The following is a 13,611-nucleotide window of genomic DNA, read 5'->3' on the forward strand; positions in this document are numbered from 1 at the left end:
AGGCAAATCCCAGCAGTCTGGTGATATTACAATCGATACACCTGTATAGCACATAGTTCCACATTCAACATTGGCTTAGCATTTCATACATGATATTACATATCCACAGCCAAGTAGAACACATGTTAATAACAACAGTCAGCAGAAAAAAGCAATTGCATTTCATATTAACAGTACATTACAGTGTGAACAGTGACAGCATTCACAAAATGGTACCACAGCATATAAAGAAATAGCTGCTATTTAAGTTCTTTAACTTTGCTCCACCCCAACACATTTATCAACACAGTCACAATATGATACAGTCCAAATAAAATATAATTTTTATGTGAAAAACAAAAAAACTCAACTGCCTTCAGTCCTTCAACTCTGATTCTTGCCATCAATCCAGTTGTCAAGAAGTTAAACATGCATCTCCTTCCTCTTCCACTCTTTTGGCAGTGCTTTTGTGTCAAGGAGTATCACTGCCCCTTTCACTATGGTCTTGACAGTCTAATATGACCTGTTCTTTCCTAATTACTTGATCTAGGCTATTTTGTCAGACCTTTCATTACCCATAAAACCAATGTCACAAGAGACCCATATAAACACAACCATTTTTCTTATTGCAGAGTGCATAGTAAATAGTATCTGTCATTTGAAATGTGTGATCTGAAACTATACTGCACTCCTACTGAGTCACTGCTGGCAAGATGACAGACATTTCCAGATGAAAAACATTTGTCAATGGTCCTCTGGCACTATTACACAGATGTTATTAATTGGACAACAATATCATCATATGGCCTCTTGGATTCCTTCATTTTGCAGTAAAGTATCACATATTAATATTCAGCACACACAATCAACATGCTTTGTCTTCCTACAGTTCAGTTACTGACTAAAGTCAAGAAGTCTGCCGCTATGAAAAATAACAAATCTGCATACTAACAACTTCAGTCCACAATTAAGACAGCACCCACTAGACTGGAAATGACAAGCATCTGGACACAAAATCAAGCAGTCTGCCGCTATGAAAAATAACAAATCTGCATACCAACAACTTCAACATTGGATCTGAATGTTCACCATGATATGAAACATCCCAACAGGGGACAACACGTTAATAAAACATTGACACAAAGGTTTCCATCCATCCATTGTCATCCGCTTATCCAGGGTCAGGTCGCAGAGCCAGCAGTTCCAGCAGGGGGGGCCAGACATCCCTTTCCCTAGTAGCATCAACCAACTCTGCCTGGGGAATCTTTAGCTGCTCACAGGCCAATGCAGAGATGTAGTCCCATCACCTGGTCCTGGGTGTACCCTGCGTCCTCCTCCCAGTTGGACATTACTGGAACACCTCTCTCATCCACCCTCTCCACCTGGGCCCTGTTGATGCTGAGTGGACGGTAATCTGTCTGCTACTTCCTGCTTAAGTCCACAATTGGTTCCTTGCTTTTGCTGACGTTCAGCATCATTAATATGATCCCTAATTTATACATTGCGCACATTTGAGTTCATCAACACCTAACAACATACTGAAATTACTTGAGCAATACATCACAACTTTTCATGTTCAAATGCCACCTGATATAAATATATGATACCCTCATCCTATTGTCAGTAATCACTAGTTTCACTGAACTGCTGATCTCTTATGTGAACATAGCACTGCATGGGCACTGTGATTGTTTACTTTTCCCAATCTCATATTTAAGAGACAGTGACAAATGTTAGGAGATTTTCCTCAACCAAGTCTAGGGGAATCATTACAAAAAATCTGAGTAGGACTGTATATTCTCACCTGATATTGTACACCATCCCCAACGCAGCAATCACACATGGAAAACAAAAAGAACAACTTAAAGTACCATTAGATATCCTGTCCCTTGAAGAGATGGCTTACCTACAAACAAAAAAGTTGCATGCTTATTACTGATGTTGAAATTGACTTAAGGTCCAAATGAACCCACATCCTACAGCATTTGTTCTATAGAGCATGTGGTACTTTCAATATTAAAATAAATTACATGCATAGGAACTTGTTTTAGGGCCACAAAGGACTGAAATCTATTATGTCTATCTTTGTGACTATAGATTCACTTTGGAGCCACAATATAAACTGACAGGATACCATTTTGCTGTAAAGTATCACCTATCAATAAGCAGGACATTTAAGTACTGATTACCATGAAACATGAGCAAAAGCCTGTCATGCTTGCATAAAAGATTAGACCTATACCAAAGATATTGGACATTTTGTCCACCCTGAATATGTAACCAACCCTTATTGTGCACACCTGAACTAGGTTTACAGTGCACACCTGAACCAAACATCTTATATAGTTAGGTCTAAACATTGAGGCTTGAGATGAAAATAACAAATTCCATCAGTCTGGCCATATTAAAATCATGTATAATAAGTAGGTCCACATTCAACACTGAATTGGCATTTCTTCCCTGATATGAAAGACCCACAGCAGAGCAGAACACGTTAATAAAAACAGAAACAAAGGCAAAATGAATTTTTGTTGATGCTGGTCATTAAGCCTATACATTCTAATGAAGGATGTATAACACAGCTAGGGAGCAGGTCTGGTTTGGTCTTTACAACAACAGAGAGAGACAGTAAACACAAGACTGTTGGAGAGCTAGACTACACAGCTTAATGACAGAGAAAGGCTATAGAGGGACTACTTTCATATAATATCCTTTCAACCATATATCATAAGCCTATGTAATGCTTGATTACAAGGTTAGGCTTATACTGTAGATTTTGGATGTTATGTCCACCCTGACTATGTAACCACAGCTTATTGTGCACACATGAACTTATCTTACTTTGCACACCTGAAACAAACATAACTTACATAATTAGACGCATACAACTGGTTGACCAATATTAAAAATCAGAATCATTCCACAATGAAGACAGTACCCAACAGACTTGCCATAAACAGATGCAGGCAAATCCCAGCAGTCTGGTGATATTACAATCGATACACCTGTATAGCACATAGTTCCACATTCAACATTGGCTTAGCATTTCATACATGATATTACATATCCACAGCCAAGTAGAACACATGTTAATAACAACAGTCAGCAGAAAAAAGCAATTGCATTTCATAATAACAGTACATTACAGTGTGAACAGTGACAGCATTCACAAAATGGTACCACAGCATATAAAGAAATAGCTGCTATTTAAGTTCTTTAACTTTGCTCCACTCCAACACATTTATCAACACAGTCACAATATGATACAGTCCAAATAAAATATAATTTTTATGTGAAAAACAAAAAAACTCAACTGCCTTCAGTCCTTCAACTCTGATTCTTGCCATCAATCCAGTTTTCAAGAAGTTAAACATGCATCTCCTTCCTCTTCCACTCTTTTGGCAGTGCTTTTGTGTCAAGGAGTATCACTGCCCCTTTCACTATGGTCTTGACAGTCTAATATGACCTGTTCTTTCCTTATTACTTGATCTAGGCTATTTTGTCAGACCTTTCATTACCCATAAAACCAATGTCACAAGAGACCCATATAAACACAACCATTTTTCTTATTGCAGAGTGCATAGTAAATAGTATCTGTCATTTGAAATGTGTGATCTGAAACTATACTGCACTCCTACTGAGTCACTGCTGGCAAGATGACAGACATTTCCAGATGAAAAACATTTGTCAATGGTCCTCTAGCACTATTACACAGATGTTATTAATTGGACAACAATATCATCATATGGCCTCTTGGATTCCTTCATTTTGCAGTAAAGTATCACATATTAATATTCAGCACACACAATCAACATGCTTTGTCTTCCTACAGTTCAGTTACTGACTAAAGTCAAGAAGTCTGCCGCTATGAAAAATAACAAATCTGCATACTAACAACTTCAGTCCACAATTAAGACAGCACCCACTAGACTTGAAAAGACAAGCATCTGGACACAAAATCAAGCAGTCTGCCGCTATGAAAAATAACAAATCTGCATACCAACAACTTCAACATTGGATCTGAATGTTCACCATGATATGAAACATCCCAACAGGGGACAACACGTTAATAAAACATTGACACAAAGGTTTCCATCCATCCATTGTCATCCGCTTATCCAGGGTCAGGTCGCAGAGCCAGCAGTTCCAGCAGGGGGGGCCAGACATCCCTTTCCCTAGTAGCATCAACCAACTCTGCCTGGGGAATCTTTAGCTGCTCACAGGCCAGTGCAGAGATGTAGTCCCACCACCTGGTCCTGGGTGTACCCTGCGTCCTCCTCCCAGTTGGACATTACTGGAACACCTCTCTAGGGACGCACCGAGGAGGCATCCTCACTAGATAAATTGAACAATAATCATTTTGCCTCTTGGATTCCTTCATCCTGCTGTAAAGCATCACATATTAATATTCAGCACACACAATCAACATACTTCATGTTTCTACACTTCAGTTATTGATTACCCAGAAACATGATCAAAAGCCTATGTAATGGTTGCTTAAAAGGTTAGGCCTATACCATAGATTTTGGGCGTTTTGTTCCCACCGAGTACATAATCAAAGCTTATTGTGCACACCTAAAGCAAACATAACATTTTATATAGTTAGGTGTATACTCAATTGGCTGACCAATGTTAAAAATCACAAACATTCCACAATGAAGAGAGCACCCACTAGACTTGAAATGACAAGCATCTGAAAAATAACAAATCTGCATACTAACAACTTCTACATTCAACATTTGATCTGACTGTTCAACATGATATGAAAGATCCCAATAGGGCACAACACATGTTAATAAAACATTGACACAAAGGTTTCAATTTTGTTATTGCTGATCACTAAACCTACAAGCTACATGATTCAAATGAATTATCTAAAAGACAGCTAGATAGCACGTCTGCATTGCTCTCTACAAATAGGCTAGACTCTGCTAATGAGCCAGGCCGCTGCCATTTTGGACTGTCAAGTTGAATGTGCAACCTGTTCTGCACTGTTAGCTCACTTTTTCATAGTAACACTTGCATTTACTAATATAAATCAGCAAGAAATTCCAGTATTGCAAAAACATTCTTTTGATATTATTTTCATGGAATATACAATTGATTTGCACAACTATCTATTTAATCAATGCTATCCATATTTACCTATAACTTGGTTAGACTTCAAAAAGAAACTATCTGTAATGTAGCCCTATGGACTGAATCCCAGACTAACATAGAGAAGGCATAATATGATCACATGATCAGCATTGCTGGACCAGGTTTGTGGTGTACTGCCATAGCATAAAGAAATAGACACAAAAACTTATATTTTGTTTTTGCTGATCATTAAGGCTTTAAGCTACATGATTCAAAAGAATTAAATAAAACACAGCTAGGGAGCACGTCTGCATTGCTCTCTACAACTAGGCTACAGAAAGAGAGACAGAGAACACAAGACAGTTGGACAACTTAACTACACATCTTCATGAGAGAGACAGAGGGACCATTTTTCATCTTATCCTTCCCACCAGGTATAATTGCCTGACATAACTCAGTACTTTAACTCTGTGGAATAAACTACCTACTGTTATGCTTACTTATATTAACAAGAAAACTGTGGAGTCAAAAGCACATTGCACAGAACACACATTTGCAGATGGAGTCAGCTAGAATGGGAAAAAATGGATTGCATATTCTACATTACAAGCACATTGCAGTGTTAACAGTGATACTAAGTAATGGAGCCTGCCAACATAAACACTTCCACAACGACGCTAAAACACCACATAAATAGGCTACCTAGAGTAAAGGTTTACAGTACAAAGCTCAATTTCAAGTATCATCTGCTTACATCACTTGTAATCTACATCTTAAGATCACTGAATTCCAACCATAAAAAGTAGTACCCTACTATCGTATGTTGCCACTCTGCCATTTGCTCCACTCCGACATCTAATCTAATTTAATCTATAGTACAGTTAACATATCACACAGCCCCCCTTAAAGCTTAGTATTCAATGAATGGAAAATGTATTTTCCTGTGATAAAAATAATTGCTCAAAGGCCCCCTAACACACACACTTCAAAGCTTTATTGTCCTTTACATAAAGAGTACACCAATTAATGGTGTAACCATATCCAAACTATATGCAGATATTAAGATAATTTCAACCCCAAAATAATAACTACTGTAACTCATTATAAAGCAAGACATTGGGTTGAAAGATTACAAATCTACAACACCACAGCAAACATGCTTACATTTTTGGCTAATGACTGCCACAACATTCTGTGATGGTGTATAGCAGTCGAGTGTTAACACTGCTGTAATGCTTAAATTTATGTTAGGTACAAAACTGGAGTCAAAACACAATGCAGAGAAGCACACATTTGTAATCGGAGTCAGCTGTTGTGGAAAAAAACAATGGCATACTTCAGATTATGAGTATATTGCAGTGTGAACACTGATAGCATTTGAATACGGACATCTCTCTACTACCATCACATCTCTCTACTACCATCACATCTCTACTACCATCACATCTCTCTACTACCATTACATCTCTCTACTACCATTACATCTCTCTACTACCATCACATCTCTCTACTACCATCACAACTCTACTACCATCACATCTCTACTACCATCACATCTCTACTACCATCACATCTCTCTACTACCATCACATCTCTCTACTACCATCACATCTCTCTACTACCATCACATCTCTCTACTACCATCACATCTCTCTACTACCATCACATCTCTCTACTACCATCACATCTCTCTACTACCATCACATCTCTCTACTACCATCACAACTCTACTACCATCACATCTCTACTACCATCACATCTCTACTACCATCACATCTCTCTACTACCATCACATCTCTCTACTACCATCACATCTCTACTACCATCACATCTCTCTACTACCATTACATCTCTCTACTACCATCACATCTCTCTACTACCATCACATCTCTACTACCATCACATCTCTACTACCATCACATCTCTCTACTACCATCACATCTCTCTACTACCATCACATCTCTCTACTACCATCACATCTCTCTACTACCATCACATATCTACTACCATCACATCTCTCTACTACCATCACATCTCTACTACCATCACATCTCTCTACTACATCACATCTCTCTACTACCATCACATCTCTCTACTACCATCACATCTCTACTACCATCACATCTCTACTACCATCACATCTCTCTACTACCATCACATCTCTCTACTACCATCACAACTCTACTACCATCACATCTCTACTACCATCACATCTCTACTACCATCACATCTCTCTACTACCATCACATCTCTCTACTACCATCACATCTCTACTACCATCACATCTCTCTACTACCATTACATCTCTCTACTACCATCACATCTCTCTACTACCATCACATCTCTACTACCATCACATCTCTACTACCATCACATCTCTCTACTACCATCACATCTCTCTACTACCATCACATCTCTCTACTACCATCACATTTCTCTACTACCATCACATCTCTCTACTACCATCACATCTCTACTACCATCACAACTCTACTACCATCACAACTCTACTACCATCACATCTCTACTACCATCACATCTCTACTACCATCACATCTCTACTACTATCACATCTCTCTACTACCATCACATCTCTCTACTACCATCACATCTCTACTACCATCACATCTGTACTACCATCACATCTCTCTACTACCATCACATCTCTCTACTACCATCACATCTCTCTACTACCATCACAACTCTACTACCATCACAACTCTACTACCATCACATCTCTACTACCATCACATCTCTACTACCATCACATCTCTACTACCATCACATCTCTCTACTACCATCACATCTCTACTACCATCACATCTCTACTACCATCACATCTCTCTACTACCATCACATCTCTCTACTACCATCACATCTCTCTACTACCATCACATCTCTCTACTACCATCACATCTCTCTACTATCATCACATCTCTACTACCATCACATCTCTCTACTACCATCACATCTCTACTACCATCACATCTCTACTACCATCACATCTCTACTACCATCACATCTCTACTACCATCACATCTCTACTACCATCACATCTCTCTACTACCATCACATCTCTACTAGCATATCTCTCTACTACCATCACAACTCTACTACCATCACATCTCTACTACCATCACATCTCTACTACCATCACATCTCTCTACTACCATCACATCTCTCTACTACCATCACATCTCTCTACTACCATCACATCTCTACTACCATCACATCTCTCTACTCCCATCACATCTCTACTACCATCACAACTCTACTACCATCACATCTCTACTACCATCACATCTCTACTACCATCACATCTCTACTACCATCACATCTCTCTACTACCATCACATCTCTCTACTACCATCACATCTCTCTACTACCATCACATCTCTACTACCATCACATCTCTCTACTACCATCACATCTCTACTACCATCACATCTCTACTCTGTGGAATAAACTACCTACTCTTATGCTTACTTATATTAACAAGAAAACTGTGGAGTCAAAAGCACATTGCACAGAACACACATTTGCAGATGGAGTCAGCTAGAATGGGAAAAAATGGATTGCATATTCTACATTATGAGCACATTGCAGTGTGAACAGTGAAACTAAGTAATGGAGCCTGCCAACATAAACACTTCCACAACTACGCTAACACACCACATAAAATAGGCTAGCTAGACTAAACGTTTACAGTACAAGGCTCAATTACAAGTATCAACTCCTTACATCAATTGCAATTATAGCCTACATCTTAAGATCACTGAATTCCAACGATAAAAAGTTGTACCCTACAATAATATGTTACCACTCTTCCATTTGCTCCACTCTGACAAATCTAATTTAATCTACAGTACAGTCAACATATCACACAGCCCCCCTTACAGCTGAGTATTCAATGAATGGAAAATGTATTTTCATGTCATAAAAAATATGCTCATACGCCCCTCAACACACACTTCACAGCTTTATTATCCTTTACATTAAGAGTACACCAATTCATGGTGTAACCATATCCAAACTATATGCAGATATTCAGATAACTTCAACCCCATAATAATAACTACTGTAACTCATTATAAAACAATACATTGGGCTAAAAGATTACAAATCTACAACACCACTGCAAACATGCTTACATGTTTAGCTAATGACTGCCACGAAACGTTCTGCGATGGTGTATAGCAGTCGAGTTAAAGCTGCTGTAATGCTTAAATTCATGTTAAATTCAAACTGGAGTCAAAACACAGCCTGACAACGTCAAATAAATACCTGAATAGTTTGTTCAAAGTCTTAACTTGTCGCTACATCAACTAATTAGCTTATGAAAAAGAGCTACACAAAACGTTGCTAGCAGTAGCTGCCCAACTACATTAGCTACCTAACATGCACTAAGCAACATGTAAACACGTGCTCTGCTCGGGAAACTAGCATTGTCCGAGACTTACAGCGGGGTGGAAGCTCACGTTAGCTACATGACGAAGCTACCAGTATTCCTAGCCATTCACCTAGCTAGCTAGCAGGCTAGTCTGGCTAAGCTAGCCCACCAACAAAGCTGCGCCAGGAAACGCCAAATAAATCTTAACTTGTAGAAAACATTTCTGTTGAAAAAATAACATTGTCTGATGTGTACAACTACGTTACCTCAATAACTTTAAAGGAGCCGTTGTCGAATTTTCCAAACTTGTACAATCAGTAGCTACTCTCTACGAGCACGTTACACAAGTAACCACGCTGTCGAAGAGTATGAAATGACAAGAGAGGACACTCCTCTGATTCCGCTAATGAGCCAGCGCGCTGCCATTTTGGACTGTCAAGTTGAATGTGCAACCTGTTCTGCACTGTTAGCTCACTTTTTCATAGTGACACTTGCATTTACTAATATAAATCAGCAAGAAATTCCAGTATTGCAAAAACTATGAAAATTATTTTCATGGAATATACAATTGATTTGCACAACTATCTATTTAATCAATGCTATCCATATTTACCTATAACTTGGTTAGACTTCAAAAAGCTACATGATTCAAAAGAATGATCTAAAACACAGCTAGGGAGCACGTCTGCATTGCTCTCTACAACTACACTACAGAAAGAGAGACAGAGAACACAAGACAGTTGGACAACTTAACTACACATCTTCATGAGAGAGACAGAGGGACCATTTTTTATCTTATCCTTGCCTCCAGGCATCATTGCCTGACACAACTCAGTACTTTAACTCTGTGGAATAAACTACCTACTGTTATGCTTACTTACATTAACAAGAAAACTGGAGTCAAAAGCACATTGCACAGAACACACATTTGCAGATGGAGTCAGCTAGAATGGGAAAAAATGGATTGCATATTTTACATTACAAGCACATTGCAGTGTTAACAGTGATACTAAGTAATGGAGCCTGCCAACATAAACACTTCCACAACGACGCTAAAACACCACATAAATAGGCTACCTAGACTAAAGGTTTACAGTACAAAGCTCAATTTCAAGTATCATCTGCTTACATCACTTGTAATCTACATCTTAATATCACTGAATTCCAAACATAAAAAGTAGTACCCTACTATCGTATGTTGCCGCTCTGCCATTTGCTCCACTCCGACATCTAATCTAATTTAATCTATAGTACAGCCAACATATCACACAGCCCCCCTTAAAGCTTAGTATTCAATGAATGCAAAATGTATTTTCCTGTGATAAAAATAATTGCTCAAAGGCCCCCCAACACACACACTTCAAAGCTTTATTGTCCTTTACATAAAGAGTACACCAATTAATGGTGTAACCATATCCAAACTATATGCAGATATTAAGATAATTTCAACCCCAAAATAATAACTACTGTAACTCATTATAAAGCAAGACATTGGGTTGAAAGATTACAAATCTACAACACCACAGCAAACATGCTTACATTTTTGGCTAATGACTGCCACACAACATTCTGCGATGGTGTATGGCAGTCGAGAGTTAAAACTGCTGTAATGCTTAAATTTATGTTAGGTACAAAACTGGAGTCAAAACACATTGCAGAGAAGCACACATTTGTAATTGGAGTCAGCTGTTGTGGAAAAAAACAATGGCATACTTCAGATCACGAGTATATTGCAGTGTGAACATTGATAGCATTTGAATACGGACCATAAAAAGCAATGTCCTACTACCATAGTATACACAAACCCGCCCCCACCACCACACTTCACAGACTATATAAATAGTACACAGATTATTGTTGAAACATATCCAAACAATATACGGATGATAAGATCAATTTAACTCTATAATAATAACTGCTGTCACTCATTAGAAAGCATGACATTATATTGTAAAATTATACATCCACAACAGAAAACATTCCAGCAAACAAACAACACAGCCACATTTTTGCCAAATACACCATTCTGCTAAATGCAGTAAAATACAGCTCAATTCTGGCATACACTACTTTATTGAAATGCAGATGTAGTATACAGCAAAGGGAAAAGCCTGACTGGACACCTGCAGACAAACACTAATATATTCATGGAAAAACAAAGCACAAATCGCTCGACTACTAAAGACACCTAGCCATACAGCTACCTAATAACATACCGCCAGCTAGCTAGCAATAAACTGCAACAATAACAATACTAACAGGAACCCCAAATTAACTTACACTACTCCTGGGGCAAGCAAGCTTTACTGCGCCTGACAACGTCAAATAAATACCTGCATAGTTTGTTCAAAGTCTTAACTGGTCCCTACGTCGACTAATTAGCTTATGAAAAGGAGCTACACACAAAACGTTGCTAGCAGTAGCTGGCCCAGCTACCTTACATGCACTAGCAACATGTAAACACGTGCTCTGCTCGGCTAACTAGCATTGTCCGATACTTATGGTGCGTTCGTTTATAACTAGGAGGTGGCAAATTGCGACTTGCTACTAGGAATTATTAAATAAAACACCGCATGAACTCGCACTTCCTCGTCGCAAATTCGTATATGTTTCTCAGCCCCCAGTTGCTCGAATGCACTAGATATAACTAGGTAACTGTGATATAATGGTATATAGCTCGAATGCACACAGGTCGGAGGTAGGTATTTTGCCACTTGCGACTTGCCACCTCCGACCACAAACGAACACACCATTACAGCGGGGTGGAAGCTCACGTTAGCTACATGACGAAGCTACCAGTATGCCTAGCCATTCACCTAGCTAGCTAGCAGGCTAGTCTGGCTAAGCTAGCCCACCAACAATGCTGCGCCAGGAAACGCCAAATAAATGTTAATTTGTAGAAAACATTTCTGTTGGAAAAAGAACATTGTCTGATGTGTACAACTACGTTACCTCAATAACTTTAAAGGAGCCGTTGTCGAATTTTCCAAACTTTTACAATCAGTACAAACACTCTCTACGAGCACGTAACCACGCTGTCAAAGAGTATGAAATGACAAGAGAGGACACTCCCTGATTCCGCTAATGAGCCACCCCGCTGCCATTTTGGACTGTCAAGTTCAATGTGCAACCTGTTCTGCACTGTTAGCTGGCACTCACTTTTTCATGGTGACACTTGCATTAACTAAAATATAAATCTGCAATAGATTCTAGTATTGCGAAAACTTTCATTTGATATTATCTTAATGGAATATACAATAAATTTGCACTACTCTCTATTTCATCAATGCTGTTCATCTTATCCTAATGCCATTCTGCATTCAGCACCACACTGGTGCATGTTTTTTTACATAAAGAATGACAAAGAGATCAACATATATAATGGACATAAGCCTATTTGCAATACTATACTATCCTCGGCTGGTGAGTGGTGACAATCAACATTTGGACATATTAAAAGACAGGACACGTCTCTCACACAGCAAACAGTTGTTCTTTTTATTTACAAGCACTCCCCCAAAAAACACACAACAGCTATAAAGTGCTCAATTTTGAGCACATGCCTTTACACAACACACAATTTACATATACACAATACTTTTACACAGTCTTACTGGTGGATGGCTGTGCCTCTACATCTACACAGACCTTCATCAGGTCAGCATCCACCACCTCTTCGCCATCCTTTACCGACTTCAGAGACGTGATGACTCCATTGAGGCTGTATCTCACTTGAAATACACCTCCCTCCATCAAGTGGTCTTCAAGAGCTTCCAAGTCATAAAGCAACCTCTGCAAACTCTCGGCATTGAGATACTGCACAAGTGCAGACATCACCAACATGACCCTCTTCTTTTGATGATCCACATCCTCCACATCCACTGTCCCACTTATGGATGGCAGAAAACTGTCCACCCACTGCAACATGTGACACCCCTCACACCTATGCTTTCTAGCCTTACAGTCAAATGATGCCTGGTTCCGGTGGCAACCACTGCATTGCCACTTGTCCACGAGGCCCAAGCCAGTAATGTTCCCCTCCACGGTAGACAGCTCCTCTGGTGGCTCGTCACACAGCTGCCTCTCGTACTCTGCTGGCACCTCCACATCTGCAATGCGCTGAATGATGGTCTGGCGTGTGGTGGACAAATTAACCTCTTCAT

This window comes from Borostomias antarcticus, assembly GCF_949987555.1.
Source record: "Borostomias antarcticus genome assembly, chromosome: 3".
In the NCBI taxonomy this organism is placed as follows: domain Eukaryota; kingdom Metazoa; phylum Chordata; class Actinopteri; order Stomiiformes; family Stomiidae; genus Borostomias; species Borostomias antarcticus.